At 39.6% G+C, this 17,801-nt stretch overlaps 1 protein-coding gene across 3 annotated transcripts in view; it reads left to right on the forward strand.

Moving 5' to 3' along the window:
* Positions 1 to 17,801, forward strand: part of TENM2 (teneurin transmembrane protein 2) — a 619,855-nt gene that overhangs the window by 45,889 nt on the left and 556,165 nt on the right. For all 3 annotated transcript variants that reach the window (XM_088063463.1, XM_088063464.1, XM_088063465.1), the window contains exon 2: positions 15,334 to 15,439. The gene's annotated coding sequence lies outside the window, so the exon portion shown is untranslated. The remainder of the gene's footprint in view (positions 1 to 15,333; positions 15,440 to 17,801) is intronic.

A 17,801-nucleotide genomic window follows, 5' to 3' on the forward strand; every position in this document is an offset into this window, starting at 1 on the left:
GGAATTTTTCAGCGTAGCAGAACTTGGAGTCAGTGTTTCTGAGATCACAGTGAGTTTGGCATGGCAAGGGAGGTGCTATTTCATTTGGGCTGCTTGCCCCTTGCTTAAAAACATATTTACTTTCTGTCTTCAACCAGTTGGGGAAGGAATCAAGTTTAGCAGATGTCTGGCTGTTGCTCCGAAGCAGAAGGCACGTGCAGTGTGTTTCAGCTACAAACCCTGCAGTGAAGCGGGTTAGTGGTGAAGGCTGAGTGTGCAGGGACAGCAGCTGAGGTGATGAATGGCTGGGGACAGGGGGCAGTCCAGGGTGAAACACGTCCTGTCAGTGCACTGCCAGTGGAGTCTGGGCATGCTCCACATCAGAAAGTGCTGTGAAATAGCAGGGATGTGGCTGCACTGTGCACAAAGAGTAGAAAGTTGCCTAACGGCATGTCGTGCTTTTAATACCAATTTAATGTTTTTGCTATAATAACCAAAAGACTTAATCAAACAGCTTTGATGTTTATTTCTTTCTTTGCTTTGAGACAACTGCTTGTTGTTTTGGGGCTTCCAACATATTTTACTTTGAAACAAAAGAAATTAAATTCCTAAAGAGATTTAGTCTGGTATACTTTTCTTTCCTATGAAGCATATCCCTTATGTAAACAGCTTAGGTGAGGAACATGTTATATTGGAGTTGGGACTTCAAAAATGACACTGGAGAAGTGGCAAGTCTCAAAAACAATATTATGTACATGATCAGCCTCGTAAATAGTGAGCTCAGGATTCTGGCTCGGTGTTGCAGTTAAGCATCTCTGACAAATCAGGGTTGCAGAGCCAGTGTAGCACTAGTGGAGAAGAAAAGACATCAGCACGTAGAGGGAATGCTGCAGACAGCATGAATCTGGTGAGTTTGGAAGAAAGGGAAAGGTGGTGAATAAGCTGAAGGGGCAGAGTAGCCAGCTGCTTATTTTGCAAGCTAAGAGATGTGCCATTTGCCAACCATGAATATTATCTACAAATCTGGGGAGATATGGAAATTGAAGGATTTTAACAAGTCACAAAAAGTGAGATGAAAGTGCTGAGGTAATCCCTATTTAAAACTGCATTTTGGTATAGTTTTTGTAAATATTAGTATTCTCGTACAGATTGCTGGAGCATGTGGCATGTTTGTTTGCTTGCCACTTGTCTAAAGCAGCATACTCTTCAAAACATTAACAGCATATTTCTCTCGAGTTTTTAAAAATGTTTTTGAGCAGTTTAAAACAGGGAATGAAACAACTGCAAGATGTAATCTCTGTCCTGTTTAGAGGAAGCAGAAAGGAAAATAACATTAGCCACATTCTCCTGCAGATGTTCTACTTGACTATTGAATGATATGGTGCACAAGACATGCTTATGCAAGTGATATTTGACAGTGCCACCTATTGCTAGAAAAGCAGAACTGAAATGAGTATTTTTGTTATGAGCATGCCTAAATTAAGCAGAAAAATTAATCTTTAATTATTTCAAGGTCATTTTGCAATGTAGATATAAGCTTGCCTTTGTCTTTATGTCTGTGAAATGGACTGCACTTTTAAAAACTGGATTTATCATACAGTTGCATCAGATGGTGAAATAAATTTCTATTCCAGAAACCTTGCAACTTCTTGGCATGTGGTGGAATGCCGGTGACTGTATTTTGGCTAAATCTATTAAGCCTGATTGTTCCTCCCCCTTTAATTGATGACAGAAGATTGACCCTAAAAATCTACAAAATGCTTTAGATTTAGATTTAGCACAACACAGGAAGTTATTTTTTTTTCCAGTGGTTGGAGTTTATGTTAATGTGAAGAGAATAAAATGTTTTTTTAACATTTTTCAGAAATTTCTATGGAAAGTAACTGGCTAATGATGAAAAGTCTTTGAAGACAACGACTTAATGATCTGGATGCATCTTAATGCTTCGTATCCTTTATCAGGTCTTTCAGTTAACAAGCACAAAAGCTGATTTCTCTACCTGCCCTTTCAAGGATGGGATTTGTTTTGTTACAGAATTCTAACTGCTAATGGTAGGAATAATGAAAGATTTATGGGGGCAGCCTGAGATCAATTTTAAGTTTTAATTGTGGTTTTTATTACTGATCCTTCTTACTTCCTTAGTCCTGTTGCTCATCTCTATTAGAGAAACACCCAACCCTAAACCTCCTCCCCATTTTTGGCTTGTAATCTTTAATGGAAAGCAAAAAAAAAGAGTTCTCTGTATTATCTTTTTCTTGATGGATCTAAATGGCAAGGAAAGAGCTGGAAAAGATGGACCAGCTTGGGAGCAATTTGCTCTTCCTCAGGTCCAGGCAGGTACCTCTGAGGAGTTTATTGCTGCTTCACATAACTAATGTTCTTTGGCTGAAGCTGTCCTCCTTCCTTAAAGATAGACCAGTCTTCTGTTACCCCTGCTGAGCTTCTGAAGAACTGGATTGCTGCAAAGCTTAAGGGAATCAAAGGAAGCAGCTCTCAAGTATAATAGGCATCTGTAGATTTGGAGAAGCTTCAGAAGGAAAAAATAAAGTATCACCTACCAACCTCCTGACCATAGAAGAATGGTGTGGACTTCATCATCCTAGTTAAGTTCAGGGCTGAAATCTAATTTAGCCAAAGTGAAAATGCCTTCCTTATTTAATGGATGAATTTTTGCATGCTCTCTCTTCTTGGACCTCCTTGCTGAATCTCCTCTGAAGTCTGTTCCTATACATTTAATCCTCTGCTTCATCGTTGTAACTACCTGATCTCCTGGTGTTCTTTAGCATCAGACCACCTGTTTGGTCCTTCTCTTGTTCATTCATCGGCCTCTCCCCCACCCACAAAATCAGAGCATCTGAGCCAAGCCAACAGACCTTCAACTCTTGCTGCAAAGCTTAAACCCCCTTTATAACTTTCCCTTATGCAGATTTTGTAGACGTTTAAAGGAGAACAACTTTCACCATTAAATTGGGTGTCTTTGGAGGAGTCAGTGTTGGGTCTTGTAATAAAGTTTCCAAGTTTCAGAAGTGACAGAGTGTGGGAGCAGAGGCAGCTGGATGTGTGTCCAGGCGAGCGTGGGGCCAGCAGAGGGCTCTTCAGCCTGGGAATGGGAATGTGCTCAGAGCTGGTGGCCAAATCCCGTGAAACTGGCTGGTTTGGATTAGAAATGGGATTTTTCTTTTTTCTTTTAAATGTTAATGAGAACTGTTTAGGCAAAGGGTATTTCTGTCCTGATTGGTGCTTTGTTGGTACTGTCTTCTGCAAACTATCTGTGGCCTAACTGTTGTACAGAGGAAGAATTTGGAAACTAGAGGAGAAAAAATGTTCCCCATTTAGTTTAAGGTGTGACTCTACTGAAAGAAATGACACCTTTGTTGTGACCTTGTATCATCTGAAACTGAACATAATGGTGGATGTTAAAACCATCCTTAAAGAACTTTTTTCCCCAGTGTGAAGCTTCTAATTTCTTTTTAGTTGTGATTTGATTTATACTTTTAATTAAAAAGCAGCTGAAATTGGAGAACACTACAACCTACTAACTGATTTTTGTGGATGATGGTGTAAGTTACTTAACAACAAATCACGATCTATTTCCCCTTCCAATCCAGTGCCCATATTGTTATCTTGTAATACAATACTAACAGATGATTATATCTGCCATTAATGCATTTAACAGGAGATGACAAATTTTATTATGATAAGAAGCGCCTCACGTTCTTTCATTTGTCCCGGTGTAAATCGGAAGTTACTGCCTTGTATTGAAAAGATTTCTTGCGTAAGAGCTTAGTGGTGTAAATGAGGATAGTCAAGCCTGACATGTGGTGATGTACCAAATTATATTACAGGGTATTTAAATTCTGTCTCCCACTGTGAACAGCAGGATACCGTTTTTATCCTTCCCGTTGAATGCAGAATCACTTCTCCATTTATAAATTGAGCCTGAACAGAGCGCTTTTGGTATTGGCTGTTCCTCTCTTATTCCACATGCAGAGTATATTAAGACACCTGTTCATTCTTGTAAGGCAAACAACAAACAAACCAAAATACTTTCCTAAAAACAAATTATTCTGTGATTAGTGGAACTTATGAAGCTTCACTGCCTACAGGTTTCTGTCCTTTATCCCTGATCCTCTCAGCAAGCCTCCCACCAGAAGGCTTTACTAGTTTATCTTCGCTCATATTTCATGGTATCTTCCCTTCATCCTTTTTGCCCTGCAGTAACGCCAGTTCCTGTTTCCCCCCATCCTGTGAAACCTCCTGCAGTACCTTCCTCAGGTTCCTTCTCCCCTGTCCCAGTGCCTGGGGTGCTGGGTGGGAGCTGCTCAGGTAGCCAGGTTATAGCCTCACATGTCTCAGGGGGAGGATAATTCGAGTCTCTTGTTTTACTACCGGACAGATTTTCCCAGCACTCAGGGGAATTTAATATCCTCAAAGTGATTGCCGTCTGTTAAATTTCATAGAAATGGTCCAGCAGATATTAAAAGTGTCTTTAGTCCCTATTCCTTATTCTGGTGATTGGTCTTTGTGAGACTAATTTTGGTTTTGTTAAACTGTTGCTCTTTTTCTGTTGTTCTGTCTTGTTTTGCAAATCAAGTGCAGTGGCTACCAGTGATGTTGTTAACTGGATAGAAAGTAAGCACACACCAGGAAAGGAGATTTTAGCCCCTTATTATTTTTTCTGGGCATGTATGCAGCTTAATATGTTGTAGCTCTTGCACTTGAGGACAGTGTGAAATGATTGCATTTAGGTGTAGCAAAAAGAAAAGTGGAAGATGAACGCTGAAAATTTTAGCTGGAAGGAACTTCTGGAATCCTACCAGTTCCTTGTAGGTCCAGAATCCCCTCTGGAGTTCTCATCTGGCTCCCTGCTCAAGCAGAGCCCACCGGAGCTGGTTGCTCAGAACACATCCAGCTGGGTTTGGAGTATGTCCACAGGTGGAGACATCACAGCCTCTGAGTGACCAGGTCCAGTGGTGGGACACCTGTGCTGGAAAGCAGCATTTAGGTGGTGTCTCTGTGCCCATTGCTCCTTGTCCTGCCAGCAAGCTCTGTGCAGATCCACCCTCCCTCCACCCTCCTGCTGGCAGATTTTGGTAGCCAGTACTACATAACATACACCATGTTGGTGCCTTATTTAAAATTATTTAATTTTTTTTTTTTTTTTTTTTGGTCATGTTACAAATGGTCAGCCACTCTGGTTATAAAGTCTTGTAATTTATCTTTTTTTTTTTCTCATCAGCAGTATTTGTTTGGATTTCTGAACATCTAGGTGCAACTCGTGGTATTCTTTTCTAAATCAAATATTTTTCAAAAGGCTATTTCAAATTCTGTATACTGAAATTTAGGTCCTAATTACATTTTCCAGGGGTTTATTACCTAAAAGTTGAGCTGCCCTTTTATGTATGGGAATTTAAAATTTTTCATTGTAAAGGGGAAACCATTCCAATTTTTTGCCTGCTATTAAGTTAGCAAAGCCAGGAGCAATCGGTGTCCTTTTAAGCTCTGCTTTATTCAGTGGCTATGTATAGATTCACTGTCTTAGCTTTTAATACTTGAAAATCCTACCTGGCTGTATTTATGCTCACTTTGGTGCTATCCAGTATTCAAATACCAATACTCTTAAGTGAGGCCTTTAAGCTTGTTTACTGCATTGAGTCTTTTCTCAGTGAGAGACAAAACCTCAAAGTTCTGCAAAAATGAAAACACGTGCAGTATTTTTTATCAATATGTGTTTAATGAAAACACCTGCACGTTTTAAAATTGTCCTGTTTGCTCAGTGCAGAGTGATAGAAATGGTTGGGAGCAGAAGAATTACACCAAATCTCCTGGTGGATATCAAATTTTCTCTTTCTGTTACTTTCCCAAAAGCTTATTAAAAAAACAAACCAAGAAACTTACCAGCCAAAAAAAAAAAAAACAAACCCCAAACCAAACAGAACAACCAAACTAAAGTATCTTGAGAAATATTTTTTTTTAAATGAAAACTATTTAAAACTGTTCTTAGATTGCAACTGTCACTATATAAACATACTGAATATAAATGTTTTGCAGACAAACTACAGTCAGTAGTTGTATGCTGGCAAAGAGGGTGCATGTGGCTCTTCAGGGATTAATGAATTAATATCATTATTTCTGTAATTGAGGGACTGTTGATAAGCCATGAGCATTTACACATGGCATATTTTATTGCTGTGTTATATCAAGACCCTAAGCTGAGGAGTTGACAGATATTGTAAGAGATGAGGACAACAGTAAACAGTAGGCAAAGTAAATCTATCTTTAAACTACAATTTATTAAAATATATTAACTTTAGTCTTACGATAAATAACCCTTATCTAAAAAACAACTGGCAAAGTGGTCCTTAATTCTCTTAATATTGGGCACTGCTTACTTTGAGATCATTTTGGAAGGATTATCCAATATATAGGTCAGGTTTTTTTTCTCATAATTTTGAGGGGAGTTTAATTTTTAGTTAACTGTGAAGGCTCTTGCCTTTTCTCTTGCATAGCTGAGAGGGCATAGGACTTGAAAAACTTAATACTAAAATATTTTATGATTTCAAAAGGCTTTATGTATTTATGCACATCATTCTGTAAAAGTAATTAGATAAAAAGACCCAATAAAAATAAGTAAGAATTTCTCTAAACTGCCTAATGAGGCCTAATAGAAATCTGAATTTCAGATCACATTAGGGTTGTCATATGCCCTAATTTCAAATGACAGCTCTGGCTTGCCATGCAGTTGGCCTTTTATTTTGTGTCACGAATTAACCAACCGTGTGTTCTTATGCCACTGTTTTATTAGAGCTACACTTAAAGATGGGAAAATTTCATTACAGTAGTTATGTTAGAACATAAGTTATAGTAGAGGGAATAAAAGCAGTTTCAAACCGTGTTTAGGTATTTCAAATATAGATAAATGTAGAGGAATGTAGAATTTGTTTTAGTTTTCCACACTTCCTAACAATACAGGGAGTGCAAAGTGCAATTGATGCTTGTCAGCAGCAATGTATCAGCACCAAGGGGCTGTGCTGCTCTTGTAGCTCTTGTTTTTGCTAATGGGTGACCAGTCCTGGATGAGGCATGGAATACATTCACAGTGAAACAGTTCTTGAAAATATGTGGTGTTTGCAGAATGTCCGCAGCCTGTAGTTGAAGAAAGGGGATCCACTAAAAAACGTGAAAGGGCAAAAACTGCAGGGCTTTTTATTGGTGGGGATTTTTGTTTGTATGTTTGTTTTTTGGTTTTGTTTCTTTTTTTAATTTGCTGTTTACTGAAGGGGATTAACATCTTGTAATGCCTCATTTTCAGTGCTGTGGCTTGATTCTGTGTCTTTGAATCACACTGTCTTGTGAGTCTAAATAAATTAGGTAATACATAGTGCTTGATGTACCAACAATGTACTGGGGTTGGATTAACAGCTTGGGGAGAGGTGAAAATATAACTTCTTGTCTTCATTTGCCAGTGCAGAAGGTATTATCAAAACAAGGTTTCGTTTTTCAGCCAAATCACTCCTGTCTGTCTCTGTCTAGATTTAGAGAGATGCCAGAAGGGACAAGAAATACGAGGTGGGCTGCACTGGCTCAGATCGATGGCCCTAAGTGGATGCCTGGGGACAGGACAAGAGGCACTCATAATTGGAATGCCACTTAGGCTTTCCCAGGCTTGCAGCCCTTTTGGTCTGGGGACTTTTGGAGCTGGATGTGGCCTTGGCTGCTTGGGAAGCCTCAGCAGGGCTCTCTGAGGAGCTTTCTTGCCATTGCTTAAATCCTTGTAAACCTGTGGCCTCCACAGCATTCCCTAACAAATGTGCATTTGCTGTGTAAAATACTGTCACTTTTAAGGAGGGAGAAAAACGAAAAAAAAAAGAAATTTTGAACCAAAGGACTGCTAGTTCTGTTTATGTCTCCTGGTTCTAGCATGAAAAAGAGTCAGGAAGGTCAGGCTAACATGCCTTACGTCTTTCTCTGTGGTGTCCTTTCCTCAGAGTGGTGGGATGTGCTCGAAGGGAAGTAAATTCAGTGCATTGTGCTGTTTGCTGTTTCCAGAGCTCTCCTGGGTGCTGCCCTGGGGCAGAATCCTGCCTCCAAGTGCCCAGGCAGGGGAAGGGAAGGTGGTGGCTGTTGTATTGCTGCTTCTCTTCTGATCTAATCCAAGCACACCAGGACTTTGTTAACGTGAAGGGCTGAGCCACGGTGGTGGTGGTGTGCTGGTCTGGACAGTTTGAAGAATACCCTCCTGTGCAAGATTGCATAAAGCCAGAGGCATCTTACCCATGCTTTCAAATGCACATATCTGCAGCACCTCAGCTTAGCTGCCCTTTGAATATAGAAAGGAACGTGTATTTATCCATAAACGCAGTTGTGTCTCTGAATGAGAGACTCTCCTGATGTAACTTTATTCATCCCTTTTAAAGAGACAATATACTGCTTATCTCAGTAAGCCTGTAAATAATAATGCTTATCCACAGACAGTGGTTAGAATTGCAATTACTATTGATTTTTCATAAAATACTGTTGGAATAGTTCTTAATTTAGTGGAATGTTAAGTTTTGCTTATATCCAGCCCCAATTACACTTGTACTTCAGTGGTGTGTGGTGATGGTGCTGTGAATGGGTGCAGAGTTCCCTTTATCCCTCCTGAAGAATGCTTCTCAATGCTTGAAGCTGCCTCAGGTGCTTCCACTGTAGTGTCTGGTGTAGTGTAAGGAAGGGAAGACCAGGACTTGATTTGCAGGTGCTTTATGATTCATGGCTGCAGATCCATCTCGGGTGTTGCCCAGCTGCTGCTCCCAGCAGCACTAAAGGACTGATGGAGACAGCTCTTCTCCCTGCCCTGCTGATACTCGCTTCACTTTCTGGTAGCCCCAGTTCCTTTCATCCTCTGGTGAGCTGTCTTTGGCTTAATGAGATCATCCACCTTGTCTGTTCCCTCTCCTCCTCTCGTAATGTTTCCATTTTCACCCTAAGTGACTGTCTCTTGCTGTTTGGTTCTGGTTACCATGATGCCCATCTTTGAAGCTTTGCAGTAGTTCAGAAAGTTCATGATACTCTGGCATTTTCACTGTAAGTTTTATTGTTTTCTCTCTTTTATTTTACCCTTCTTAATTGGAAACTCTCAGTGTAAAGTAATGGTAAATACAGTTATATTTATTTTCATGCTTACAAGTGGAGCTCCTGATTAATTTCTTCTGGTTATTATCTTCTTGGCTGCTTGTTTCTTTGTTTGTTCATTTCTTTGAATCCCCTGGACTCAGTGGAGGCTCTGAGTTGTGATGTTGATGTGTGCATGGATACAAAGACTTTGCAGCTTTCAGTAATTGCTGAGGTTTATGCTGTGGTCTTTACTCTGCTGAGACATTGATTAATGTTTTGGTTAGCCGAGCTACTTAAAAAGAAAATCTAAACCAAAACTCAGTATCAAGAGAGAGTGGTTTTCTCCTTGGTTGTATGGCTTGGGGCCTTACTGGGTCACCAGCTGTGGTGGGCACAGCCCAGGAAGTTCTGTGCTCTCTCCTGCCCAATACCAGGGTGCCTTTCATGCATCTCACTCAGGCACTTTCCTTCCTCCTTCCAACACCATTTTTTATCTCTTGAGAAATGAATGAATTCTTCATTGTTTGCCTCTTTTTTTACTCTCCAAATTATTGATGTTTTCTGTTTACTTTGATTTTTTCAGTCCTTTGTTTTGTTAGTAAACAAGAGGTATTATTTGTAGGTGTTAAATACACACTATACCTGTTCTAGGAAAAAAAACCCAAAAAGCCATATTTCCTTTCAGATAAATACATTTTTAAAATACACAGGAAAATACTTCACACATCAACATCATATTTTAGTAATTTGTCCTCTGGAGTATTTTGTGCCTTTTTCTCTTGCAGTTTTAGGAACTCCTGATACCCTTGAAGAGGACACAGTCTTTGAAATTTGTTATCCAGGGTTGTAATCTATCCAAATTTCTGCTTTGTGACTAGATGTAGGCCATGGATGAACCACCCAGCAGTGCTGGTGAATGATGCAGTTTTTCACTGAGCACTGTTTTGCTTTGTTGGTGTCAGCTATCCTGATTTGTTGGTGCAAAGGCTTCTTCCTACAGCTGCTGCTTGTTAAACACCAACTTTTACTGTTACTCCATTGTAGCATCTTTCATTTCTTCACGTTTGGATGACCGTGGTGCTTCCCTTCAGCTTCTGCAGTCTTTCCTCCTGGTCCTAGGGATACATATTTCAGTAGACATGTCACACTGGTATGTTTTTCATTTTTACTGCTTTTCTTTTTATTCGGATTAAGGTTGCTGTGTCTCTGAAGATGTTACAAAGTTACTTCAGTGGTGTATTGGGTTTTTTATTCAGCTGTGATTGAGCTGCGATTTCTGCTCTCTGCCTCTTGGAAGCAGTGCTATTAGATGTTTGCCATGATCTTTTTTTTTTCTGTTTCTATCATTCCTATTCTTGCTGATTTTATCCAGAATTTCTCTTGAAAATATAAAGTGTTGTCTTCAACTGTTACTAATATTCATTAGAAAAAACTGATTTTTAAGCTAGACATTCAGAAATATGTCCGTTATGAAGTACAAAACTTACATACTGGAGAAATCTATAATGTTTTCTTTTTTATAATTTCTTTTTTTTTTTTTTTTGTTCTACAGCAGTAATATATTGAAAAAAACTTGTGCTTATACTTTCATGGCTGTTAAAAGCTTTATTATTATTAGTTTTCACTACCCAGACTTCATTCAATTTCCATTTACTAATCTACCACTCTCGTATCTTCTTCTGGCTAATGGGAAGAAGTTTTTTTTTCTTTCCAGTTTGGCTTACATAAACCCAACTTCCATTATATGTATTGATGTCAAATTGCAGAAAAACATATTTTGAAAGTTTTACTCCTATTTGTCAAGGGCGCTATGTTATGATCAATATCACTTTAAGTAATTGGCATTTATGTTAAATATCAACTGAATAGAAATTCTAGATATTCCCTGATTTATTGGAATGCCCAGAATTTTATAAATCATTAGTTTATACGAGGTTGATAACTCTACACATTGTATATGAAGTATGCCCTGTGCATACAAAGTGAGTTGAAATGAAAGCACTAGAGTTGGGTTTTGAATACTCTGTGCCAGTTTTTCTTGCAAGTCATCTCTCTGCAAGTATCTCTCTGTCTTTATTAAAACAGTGGCTACATTGTAAGGCAATTATTCAAGTTGTCAAAGAAAAAGAGGGGTGTATGGGGGTGGATCAGTGAGAAAAGTCAAGGACTTAATAGCCAAAACACAGATCTTTAATTTGAATTTGTCCTGGCCTTTGGGTGAAGTTGCATGATGATATTTGTTCTTCAGAACCATTGGTGCACTGCTTTGATCAGAACAGATAAGTCTTGGGAAGCCATGTAGGGTGACGTTTGTAAGATCAGTGCCGTGGATTTGGTTTGGGTGATTTTCCTGCTGAGGTGAAGTCCATGACACAGGTTGTTCAGGAGGGGGATGCAACATAATGCAAATGGTTTGTGTTGTCTTACGTTACTGCTGTGCCATCAGCTTTCAGCACCTGCTCAGGACATTCCTGTGTGTTCCCACTCCTGCCCCAGGCGCTGGCACTGCCTCCTCCTGTGGTAATACCCTGAGCCAGAGTGGGCAACTGATGCAGACTAAAACTGTGGCAGGAGGAGACAAAAGAAACAGGAATGTTTTGGTGAGGTGCCCAGTCAGGCTCACTGAATAACCCATGAGCTCCTGTGCTGGCTCAGAGGAGCCAGGTGTTGCACAGCTGGTTGCTGAGGTAAGGAGCGAGTTGCTGCTGGGAGCAGTGCTGCCTCTCCAGCCCAAACACAAAGCTGGTGAATGCTGCTGCTGTGTTCCTGTGGCTGCAGCCTTGAGGAGAGAGGGGAACTGGCATTGCTGTGTCCCACAGCTGCCTGCATGGTGCCAGATTTCTGCATGGGCATGGCCAGTAAATGTGTACTTGTCCCTTTTTCACTAGATATGTAGAAGTGCTTATCGCTCTGAGCTTACGGCTGAAGGTACCCAGACCTGTCCTGCAGCATGTAAAGTGCTGTGTAATGCCAAATGCAAGGAAAGTTGGGCACGTGGTATTCACAGACACTTCTTCCATCTTCTCCTGCCAAGATCTCAGCCAATTAAAGTAGAGCAGTGTCCTCTGGGGAGCGGTGAGCATGGAGGGGTTGGTGCTGAGCAGCAGCAGGGTGAGTGGGGAGGCTGCCTGGCCTGGGGCCAGCAGTGTCAAAAATGAACAGAAAATTGATTCAGTGAAGCTCTGAGTACCTTGTGCTAAATGGTCTCTTGACTAAAAAAAAAAAATAAATTAGAATTAAAAACACTACTAATAAAATACAATGTAGAGTATGTACCAACCAGGACAAATTGTCTGTGTTATGTAGATTTTGCTGTTCCCTGGCTTTTAGATGCTTGCAGCTGTGATATTTCATTTCTATCATTACTGTGTGTGTAATCTATAACCTTCATCGAAGAAACATGACTCATTAATTAATCATTACCAAGGGCAAGACATGCAACAGCATCAAGTGTGCCAGATCCTCTCTCAAAGTTTTTGTGTCTGATTGCTCGTAGATAGCATCTTGGCAGTCCTGGCAGATTACTCTAAAGGACCAGGTCTTGCAGCACGTACTAAATTTATGGGTTTTTATATCAGTTCTTCCAGTAGCACTCCAAGTAATTTGCAACTCTGCCTTCCATTTATTTAACCCTCTTCATACTGCTGCTCTGAGCCCTGCTGCTGTGGTTCCCAGCCCTGCTGGGATAGCTGGGATGGCAGCAGGGACTTGAGGGTGGCACTGGTGCAGATGAGCAGCCCTGGAGTTTTCAACATTCATGTGTGCCTCATTGGCATTGAGGTGGAGGCATTATGGAAATGGGCAAACTCTGCTGCAGTGGGGTGGCCACTGTGACTTCTCTTCTGAGAAACAGTGCACTCTATTTTTATGCTGGTTGTGTAGTACCTGCCAAAATTATTCTTAAAGGATCCGGTATTATTCTAAGAGATGTCTGAAAGGAGCAACTTCATTCCCTTTGGCTTTGCTTCTTTTCTTGCTCAGTTTGGCTTGTTTGTAAATAGTGGTCGATGTTTACAAACACTTCTCCCCTGCTTTCTTACAGAAAGCTACTTCAAGGCAAAGAAATATTAGAACTTGTCAGACTGTATTTTTAGTCTTGGTAACAAGTGCTTTACTGAGAACTCTGTAATGAAACATGAAACCTGATTTGATTTTTGTTAATTTACCACATGGATATATGATGGTTTATTTGTTTGGCTTGATTGCATTTTGTGGTTTTTTATTTTTTTAATTCTGTTACAGCTAGGCAGTTTCATCTTTCTTTGGACCTTCCACATGTGAAAAGGCCAAAGGAAAAATTGAGTTTGGAATTGTAGCTCTACTGCACTTTTTCACACTGTCATGTGCTTTTATATCTCCTGTGACTTTGAAAAGCTCTCTGCTTTAGTCTGATTTTTAAAGTCATTTTTGCGTGATCTTGGAAGTGACTCCAGCAGCACAGTGAGGGCTGGCACGGTGGCCAAGGGAGGATGACAGGGGCTGGGCTGGAGCTGTGGGCAGGGACTGTGCCCCAGCAGAGGCCTGAGCCTGGGCACTGTGGGCTCCAAAGCCAAAAATCTTCTCAACTATACTCACAAACTGGACACTGTCCTGTCAGCAAGCAGCTCCCTGTGATCAGTTTGAAATGCCTGGGTGAGGTGGGCTTTGCTGAGGTTTAAAGATGTTTTCTTATGAGGTAGATTTTAGCTCTCACAAATTATGTATTATTTTTCTTGATAGCTTATCAGTGTCTGTATCTCTGTAACCCAACACTGTTTTTATGGATCTTGCTGTTCCATATCCAGCAGCTCCTGAAATAGTGATACACAAACAGAGAAGGTGTAAAAGAATTGACAACTATAAGCAAATACTGTAAATGGCACAGAATTACCAAAGCAGGAGGTAGGTATTAGAAGTGTAATTTTCACTTAGGCATAGGTTGATAGGATTGAACAAAAGAAAGTAAGCATAATAGTGAAAATAAGGAGATTATGAAAGTAAAGACTGCATCCCAAACCCTAATTAGTGAGGTTATCTGCATTTCAGCTTTCACATTTGCTCATTAAAAGCACTGGGGTTTTTTTTTCACCTTGATTCATATTCTTAGGAAATCTTATGCCAGGATTTTGGCCGTAAAGATTTTACATGATACTAATGTACAATGTGTATCCAATTCTTTGTCTTATTTAAAAAATTGATGCTTTATGGAAAGCTGTTGGCCTGAAACATAATTATGCCTATTCATTTCCAGGGAGATAAACCTCAGCAGTTCAGCAGTGCTAGTACATCAAGCTTCTTTTTTAACCAAAAATAAGTAACGTTAATTTAAATTCAGTGAAAGCCATGGATAAAGCAGTGTTAAAAGAAAGTAGCTTAAAAGTAACATGCATAAGAGTGAAAAGCATTAGCTTGTCTTTATAGGCTTTTGTACACACTTATGATGAAACATTTGGCTATAATATTGATGGTTAACATGTCTGTTCCCCCCTCCAGCCTGTGAGGGTTTTGTATTTTTTTGTGTGGGCTGCCATCAACTATTTGAATTTCTTTGGCAGAACAACCATTCACTTCATCATTATTTCTTATTGTTCAGTTTCATAATGCAAAGTGAAACGTGTTTCTTTCTAAGTTATCTTACATATGGTGTTGGCTCTGCCTGGATCATTTCATTGACCAGGTGGAAATTGCTGAGGCTATGGACATATTAGGTAATTCTTGTTTTTCCAAAAATACTTCTGTGGATAATAGAAATTCTGAAGAAAATATGGGAATCAACAAGTATTAAAAGGTATTGCATACTGAGAAAGAAAATAATAAATTGACAGAGAAAGCAACAAGCAGTCTGTGAAGTGGTGACATCTAAGACTATATTTATTTAAACTTTTTTGTAGTAAAAATGCTCAGAGGAAGAAGTGTCATGATGCTAAAGTTTTGAGAAATGCTTAAGATCATCATGTCTTTTTGTTCTTTTGAACTGAGTAAGGTAGATGTGGTCCCTTCTCATTTACTAGTTTAATAGTGTAAAAATTAAATTACTAAGCAATCTCTGTGCTTGAGTATCTGCATTTGGGACAGGGAGGAGGGAAAATAGGAGACGTTTGGAAAGAGAATCTAGAAGGTTTATTCCTAACATCTGGTGTGGTTAAATTGTGGAGTCCTTTTGGTGATTAAAAACTGTGAGATAAATACCAAAACGCTATTAAAGCCTTTACTTACTGTTAGGATTTTACAGGCTTTTTTTTTTTTTTTCTGAAACTTATACTTATTTCTTTCTGACAGATCCATCCTGCTTTTCACTGCCCACGGCAGTAAGAATTCCCTCTCACCTGATGAGCTAAAGACACGACCCCTCAGGACCGCGAGACTGAGCACTGCCGACCTCCCGGTCAGTGAGTACTCACAACTTGAGTTTTGTGTGCTGTTTTGCTCACAGATGTGTTTATATTGTTGGCCAAAGTGGTTCCATCTATCCTTGAAAAGTGCCTGGGAAGATCTCTGCAGGAAAGTGTTTTTGTAGAGGAAAGCAATTTGTCTCAGCACTTTCCTTTAAAGAACCTACTTCAGTCTTTTCCAGCCCAACTGAATTACTTCAGAAGGCCCCACTAAAAGAAATATGCTTTTTTCCTATCTACCTGCATGTTCATTTGCAGGCATTGCTCATCCTGACAAATTCAGGATCAAATAGGGGTGTTAAGAATTTATTGGTCCTGGCGTCAAAATAATTTTTTCTTCACTCAAATGAGCCTTTTTTGTTCATATTCTGAACAAAATCTATTTAGTCTGTATGATGCTGCATACAGTTCTTTATCTGTGTATAGACAATATATGCCATGCAGTGAAAGACAAAGAGAAGAAACTTTCCCATTATCTGTTTTTTTGTGGTGTCTCTAACTGCTGGTCAGAATGCTCACAAGACATCCTACAATTTAATTACCCTTGTACACGTGCTCTGGGAATTCAGGTAATTACACAAACTGCCACACTTATCCCAGTGTGTCCAGCAGTGGAAATGGGCTGTCCTGCTTAGGAGTAGCTGAAAAATAAAGGGAACATAACCTTCAGTTGATAGATTCCCACCAGAATAAAACCAAAACGAGACCAAACTTATGTTTAAAAAAAACAAATTCTCTTACGGGTTTTAGTCTTACTGAGTATACTTTTCAGTGAGACACCTGAGAATTCTTACTCGAGTAATTTAATTCAGTGGCAGTATTTCATAGGAAGCTACTTCCAGATTGAGCCTTTTGTAAAATAAATCTCTCATTTGGAGTTGTTTAATACATTTTAAATTGTTTCACTCGCCTTGAAAAGCATGGCAAAATAGTGGGGTTTAGGTATGGCAAGCACCAAATTCTGAGGAAAGTCTTTAATTCACACTGAAAAAAATGAACACATTCTTCTGCATTGTTCTCAATGGGTCAATTGGTTGTCATTACTTATTTTCTACTGGAAGGTTAATTTCTGACTCCAGGACTATACTTTTTCAATATTAAGATTAAGATCCGTGCTCCATACTTAAGTAAATTGCTCCAAGGGCCTGATCTTTAAATTCTCAAATTTTATGTAGTGTAAGAAAATTAAAATGAAAAAAATGAGCTGCTTCAGTATAAGGAATGCTTTATACTGAGAAAATCTAGTGGGATTGTGATGGTTTTTAAATTTCTTATATTATGAGTCTAGGTTTCATGCCAGTTTTCTGCCCATTCTGTATAGTTAGAAATACAAATCAGGGGATTCCTGAAATCTGTTTTGACTATTATAAACGTATCTATCTAGTCTATGTATAAGCTGTTTGTATATGCTCTATGTATATGTTCCTGTATTCAAGGGGTCTTCATAACCCATCTTTAAGAAGTTAAAGAACAGATTGACAAGTACTTCCCACATCAAATTCCAGGAGAATAAACATTAAGTGATAAAATATACTGGTCCAGAATCTCTCACTTTTTCTCTGAATCTCAACAGCAGTTTGTCAGGGAAAGATTGCAGAATGAGGTCCTCGGTGAAAATTTCAAAAAACCTGATAGCTCAATCTCAAAATCCCCTGCTGTAGTCTTGGTTTGTTTGTTTATGCTGCCTGTTTTTTGAAATAACACCAAGTGATCTCCCAGGGTCGGACAGTAAGTCAGTAGCAAAGCTGAACATCAAACCAGATTCATAATTCCCTGCAGTAATTGGGGTTGAGAATGTGCCTGCTTAAACTTTCAAAATGGTGGCTAGATCCTGTGCATTACTTATTTTCATTGCTCTGGAAAATATTGAGGCCAGGAAGGATTTTCAGGTACTGAAGAAAAACTTTTCTTGTTGCTCTCCATCATGTGTCTGGGGGAGTTTGCTCTGGGTTTGGTTTGAGTCAGGAACACAGTCTGGGACAAGGAGCTCTGTGCTGTTTGTGAGGAGTGGAGCTTTCCCTCCTGGGCAATGAAATATTTGCTTTAGAGGATCTCCAGCAGTTCCTCCAGCTGAGAGAGGGCTTCTCACAGAGCCCCAGGACAGGGAAAGAACACGAGCCTCACTAGATCACACACAGCGTGGTACGTCAGCTGATCTGGGGTTTCATTTTGAGGCTTTAGGTTTTTGGGAGATGTTCTGTCTTTACATGCCATGGGAGCTTTCCTTAGCTGCGGGTTTGGGGTTGGGAATTTGCCCTGGGTTCTGTCCCAGGTGCTGGTGACATCAATTGTTTTCAGCCTACTGTAGGTTTTGTTGTCAACTTTGCATTTTTGAGTTGTTCTTTATTTCACTCC

The sequence above is a fragment of the Pseudopodoces humilis genome, chromosome 17 (genome assembly GCF_049639895.1).
Source record: "Pseudopodoces humilis isolate 2021_Gansu_Grassland_sample_001 chromosome 17, ASM4963989v1, whole genome shotgun sequence".
In the NCBI taxonomy this organism is placed as follows: domain Eukaryota; kingdom Metazoa; phylum Chordata; class Aves; order Passeriformes; family Paridae; genus Pseudopodoces; species Pseudopodoces humilis.